This window comes from Egretta garzetta, unplaced genomic scaffold (genome assembly GCF_000687185.1).
Source record: "Egretta garzetta isolate BGI_Z169 unplaced genomic scaffold, ASM68718v1 scaffold53, whole genome shotgun sequence".
Taxonomy (NCBI): domain Eukaryota; kingdom Metazoa; phylum Chordata; class Aves; order Pelecaniformes; family Ardeidae; genus Egretta; species Egretta garzetta.
The window spans coordinates 2,444,682-2,451,074 of record NW_009259312.1 but is presented as its reverse complement, the minus strand read 5'-3'; positions in this window follow the sequence as shown (position 1 = coordinate 2,451,074).

Sequence of the window (6,393 nt, the reverse complement as noted above, 5' to 3'; positions counted from 1 at the left end):
AGAAGAAAAGTGAGTTTCACAAGGAACCAGATGAGGGCAATGATGACCCAAACCAAGCTGGTGTTGGTGTCCAACAATTTAACCTACTGCTTCTCCTGTCCTAAGCACCCATCTTGACCGATGGGGCCCAAGTCATAGCCTGTTCTTATGAACATTTGGAGGAGAGGAGGAAACACATGGAATGAGAGAATAATATCTATCTGTTAAAGGACAGGGGATAGTAGTTAATGAGCATGTATAAATCTGTATGTTGGGTATAAAAGTTGTAAGCATTGGTAAGAAGGGATTTCAGTAATGAGAATTAAATACAATGGGGGTGCCTAGAAGATACATATATGTATTAAATTAGGTGGGACCTGAGCATGATGCAAATGGTATGGAGTAAAGGGTGGAGATTGTATTGAGTCTAGCTGAGATGGAGTTAATTTTCCCCCAGCAGCCCTCATAGTGCCATGCTTTGTATTGGTAGCTAGAAAGGTGTTGATAATCTCAGCAGTAGCCAAAACACTGCTGTCAGTGCTCCACAGCATCAAGGCTGTCTCTCCAACATCTCCTCTTGCCCTCAAAGGCTGGTAGGCTGGGGGTAGGCAAGATCTTGGGAGGGGACACAGCCAGGGCAGCTGACCCCAGCTGACCAAATGGATATTCCATACCATATGACATCTGCTCAGCAATAAAAGCTAAGAGAAAGGGTGGGGTGTGAACATTCGTTATTACAACGTTTGTCTTCTGGAGCAACCACTATGCGTACTGAAGCCCTGCTTCCCAGGAAGTCGCTGGACATTGCCTGCTGATGGGAAGTAAAGAATAAATGTTTCGTTTTCCTTTGCTTCCATGCATGGCCTTTGCTTTTGCTTTATTAAACTGCATTTATCTTGACGCATGAGTTTTTTCCATCTCATTTTCTCCCCCCCACCCTGTCCTGCTGAGGAGGGGAGTGATAGAGCGGCTTGGTAGGCACCTGGCGTCCAGCCAGAGTCAGCCCACCACACATCTGTATTTTTTGGATGTCCTCAGGCAAGTCACACTTACACTGCTGACTGGACTTTTGACTTGGTATTTCGGAGTTGTATTGTGTCTTGTCATGAGCTGGACAACCTGTGTCGTAGTTGCTGCCTAATGCCATTGAAAAATGCCCTTAAAGAATGTGATCTAAATGACATTTTCATCATTTCATATTTAACCGACCTTGTTGCTACTGCTTTCTTGGTTTTCTTTGGTTCCCATACAAAGTAAAATGTGACAGATGAATCAAGCCCACCTTGTCCACAAAGTGTTTAAAAGATGAGAGGAAGCATATGTGTATGTTTGTGGATGACAGCAGAGTTGCAACTGCTTGAGGGGAACTGGTATTTGCTGTGCTTGAAATGTTTCTTGATTAATTTTAAGGGCACATTAATTATGTGCATCGAAGTTCTTTATAGTTCTTTAAATACATAAATGTATTTTAATGATGCTTAATATTTAGGCTTTGAAAACAAAGCCTGTCTATATTTATATTGAAAGAAAGTTCTGAGATAAAGTATGTGATGAAGCTAATAGGAAAAACTTCTTGCAGAAAGTCCAAGGAGTTAGTTTGACAGCTCAGCATGGATCTTTATTGGCTTGAAGTAAGAAGATGACTGCTTACTGGAGACTTAAGTGCAGAACGCGCATAAAGCAGCAGTGATTCGATGAGAGCTCTGAGTCAACTTTGGTTGATGTTCTAGGAACCAGATCCTGAAAGGTGCTGAACATCTTTAATGCTAATGTACCTCTCCAGATTGTTTCATATTCTTATTAATACAATTGGTATTTCATTGCATATCCATTTTGCACACCTGCCTGAAGATCTGGGCGAACTTTGAAGGTCAGTACCTCTCTTTCTTTTTATGGGTTTAGATTTATGGGTCTGGCAATCCTGTAAATACTGGGGAACTGTGAGACTGAATGTTGTGGGACAGGGCCTTCGCTGGCATAGCTAGGTTGTCTCAAGCCAATTCATACTGATTATACCAGCTACACTTGGGTGCAGTAACTCTTTTGTAATGGAATCACAGTATGCTGGTTTCCCATTTCAGTTAATAACTTCTGAAAATAATGTAAGTGCTTTTTGCTGATTAGGCATACCTGACTGCTTGAAAAAAAATGTGTGCACAATACATGGCAAATCAGCTTCCCTTTCTGTGCTGCATATTCAAGAGCACAATAAAATATTAGTTGGAAAACAAATGAGATAAGAATTGGGGTGTTGCTGGCTAACTTGGGAGAAGCCATTGTGTTGAGAAGATGGATGCTGCTGTCACTGTGCTCATTCTGACCAACCAGCCTGGAGCAGATGCCATTCTGTTGTGTGCCCATCCAAATCTGTTTGCAGTCTTCATTTCAGATACGTTCTTTTCTCCCCCTACGGGCCTTTTATTTTAGGCAGGCAAATAAAGTGGGAGCCTCAGTCTTCCCCTGGTGCATTTTGTTCTAGAAGGAGATTGTTCATGAAGGGCAGGCATGTAAGAGGTTCCTGTTGAAATTGTATGATAAAGTATTGTGAGAGAAAGCTTGAACAACCTGGACATACTGCTCTAAGTGTTCTTTCAGCAGCTGCTCTAACACATTATTTCTCAAACCCTTTAGGTGAAAAGTGAGGAGCTCTTTGCTGCATGGGTACCTCTGGCAGTGCTGTTATGATACCGTAATTTTTACTGGGTCTGCTAAGTCACCCCTTTTGTGGTCACAACTATATGAGGCATTCATCGCTTCTGGAAGATAAAGAATGTATGGCTTAACTTCTAAAAGTTTCTAGATTTTGCATTTTTGAAGAAAAACTTGAAAACCTGGTAGAGCCTAGGGGCCCATGAGTCCAAGGATAAATAAAAACACCTCAATATTAATTTGTTTTTTCTTGTCATTCTTAAGACAAAGTGCCAGATAATAGATTAACAAACCAGTTCATGTCTCTGTTTAAGGGTTCCTTTTTGACTCTTTCTGAGGGGTGTCAGTCCTCTATCATGGTTGCACATTCCTAAAGCAGAAATTACTCTCTTTTTTTTCCAAATTACTTTGTATAGGGGCTGACTGGAAAGGATGTTGGACTGGACTTGGAAGGCCATGCTCCTGGTCCCTCTGCTGGCCCATCAGGACAAATCACCACATGTTTGTGCCACATTTTTTCATATGTAATGTTGGAATAGTCGTGCTGTCTTTGCTAAATGTTGGACTTAGCTAATTATCTCTGGGAAATCTGAGTGTGGTTAAAATAGTTCATAGTTGATGTTTGCCCATTTATGATTGTAAAATGGGTTGTACCCATGAAATACACACTTAGCATTTTATCTTTTTAACTCCTAAATATAAACTTGGGTTTGCTTCAAAATAAGCACTGAAAAATCTGTTTCTCTTTTTTTTTTTCTTTTTTTTTTTCCTCCCCCCCTGTGTATGTGAGTTAATTATCATGACTACTTTAGGAATGAGTCTTTACCAGATGTGTTCTTCAGTATTGTCTGAAGTCCTCCAGGGTTCCTTTATACAGTTATGAAGATACCCAGTTCTTCCCCAACACTGCAGGTACTGTGACTAGTTCCAGCTCACTTCAGTGTTTACAGACAGGGACTGAAGTCAGTAAACTTTGAAGAGTGTGAACCGCCCGGTAACATGCAAGGGAGGCTCTGCTACAGTCTCTGTGTTATCTCTGTCTCACTCTTCCACGACTGGACTAAGGGATTGCTGCTTCACCCTATTTCTTTATAACGCTTTTTGCTGCTGCCATCATTTTACATGGGGAGTTGAGGCATGGAGAGATGGAATGATGTGGGAAAGGTGGTGGGGTGGGCTGTCCTGTGTATATGAAGTGATTGCCCATGTTCAGCTTTATTGACTGAACTATCAGACTCTCTCTTTAACGCACCCGCTTTAATACACTAAAAATTTTATAGCAGGCATAACTGTAGAAATTTATAGTGTCTGCATCTGTTCTCCTGACAAAATGGTAAGTGAAGCAGCCTATTGATAGGGAAAAGTATGTAGTAGTACATTTCTTCTAGTGTGCCTGTGTGCTCATGGCTATTCCTTAACAGCCGAGAAGCTTACTACAAACCAGGTGTAGCTGTAGTGAGGTTCCTCCACTGTTTTGTGGATTGTTTCTCTGACTTGTTCTTGTCTTTTTAAGGATCAGAGAGCCCGGCATTTGGTAACAGGGTTATTTGGGAACTCCCGCTGCTGGATTTATTGAGGTATGGAGATGGACAAAGTGGGAGGGAAGGGGTGGTGGGTCATTGCATTCTAACCACAGCAGTTCTGCCTCTGATTCCTAATGGTGCAAGTGTGAAGGGAATCTGGCCTGGTCTGCATTCAGCTGAAAATGTGTCCTTCTGAACTGTAGCAGACTTGGTAACAGCAAGGACCTGCAGTGTGCCGCTGATGGTGTTTGTGACAGCTGCTGTCAATATCAAAGGGAAGTAACTGGTCTACAGCCAAGCTGACCTCTCAGGACTGCACAGGGATATTAGAAACAAAAGGGCACCTGTTTGTTGTTTAAATTGTGAAGAGCCTGTGACTTGGTTCCACAGATTGAAAGCATGGCAGAGATACTGGCAGTTATTAGTCACTTGGCTTCTTCATTTTATGAACCAGTTCTGAACAGAAAAGGCTGTATAAAATTACTCTGTAATTAGCTTTGTGGAATTGGAATGGAGTGAATTATCAAAAGGAAATGACTAAGTGGCTAAGATCTGAGCTGAGCAACCCCCTCATTTGCATGTTGGAAGCTAATTGTGACTGATGGCACAAATGCAGCCTGGGTCTGAGCAGAGTTGGATAGTTACAGCCAAGTAACCTCATCCAAATGTGAGGCAGAGGGCTCAGTTCAGTTCTCCTCTCCTCCTCATCGAAAATCTGTATCTGGATTTAGTCCATCTTCATCCAGCAATATATGAGGATATTTAATTTCTGTGTTTGATACCAGTGGTAACAATGGTGTAGTTAGAACTTCTATACTTTGGAAGTCAATGGGCTTAAGCACCTGCTTGAGTGCTCTGCTGGAATGGGATTTCAGCTGTTGCTTTTAACAGTGGTGTCATAATATTTCAGCAGCAACCTGTAATTGCCTGGATTTAAGATTTGTTTCTAATCATCATAACTGTTCAGTTTCATAACAGTAGAACCTAAAAAGAGTTTTGATGACTGGGGGGAGGTTGGAAGGGGTGGGGGGAGAGGAGAGAGAAGGAAGGAATGACCAGGGAGACCCTCTTATACAAAGAGCTTGTTCCCTCTTTGTGGTCACGTATGCTGCAGAAGAAGAGGTTATGGGGATTTTTTTTTTTTTTAAGCAGATATTTTCTGATAGTGTTTTAATGAGAAATCACCTTACAGTGCAGTTACAAGCGGTATGTGCAGTTAGAAGTTAGTAGTTTTCCTCATCTGTCCTCTGCCCCCACACGCATATCCGATATGATTGGAAATTGCTTATTGGTTTCTTGAAAACATCCTAGTCACACTTCTGTGATGAAGCTGCAGATTTCTTTCCATCAGGATGGTCTTGATCTTATGACCCTGTGGCATCACTCTGTGTGTCTACTCCTCAGGTGAGCTCTGTGGCATCTGCTGGCTTTGAAGAGAGCTCTGCACAGCATGGATGTGAGGCAGCACCTTTCTCAAAGCAAAAACATGGCCCTTTTGTCTGAGGACCTGTGTGCTGTACAAAAGCATTATAAACTCCTAGCCTGAACTTGATCATAGGTAATGACAACATCGAGCTGCTTATCTATACCTCTTCTTTAGAATGGAGAATTTGAGGAAGGTGAACTCTTTGCTCCCTCTTGTGGTAGATGTAGAAATGTGAAAAAAGTTTGGGGAAAAACTGCCCGTGTCACTGAGGGAAGCTGAGTGTTTACGTTTTCCTTAGCATCTTGTGACAGAATTAAATGAGAGTTTTGACATTACTTCAAATGGCATGAAAGTAAAAGGTTTTCTGAGATTAGAACGCAGCCCGGGAGCAAATAGCTTTTTAAAGCAAGGATAAATGCTCTACTGTATTGTAGCTTTCAAACAGCCAGGGAATGCAGAATGGTGAAATGCAGTTACATATATGCTCTGTTGATTGATTTTTACATATGCACGTGGAAGAACACCTTAGGGCTACTTGCCTAACACTGGTTAAAGTTTTTTTGCCACCTCCTGCAGAGTTTCATGCCACTTGGCATATTTTTTTCCCTTATGTGTTCTTGAGTCTTCTGCAGGTTTGTAATCCAATAGTAAAAAATGCATTAATTTTGTGTCCTCATAGCTTTCTTGACCTTTGAGTGTACAAAAAATTTAGATAGAAGTTTGAAGATTCTTATCCTGTAAGTGGAAATTATGTGCGTTATTACTCTAGAGATGAGAAAAGGAATAGCAATAGAGAACAAGACCCCAGATTACTGC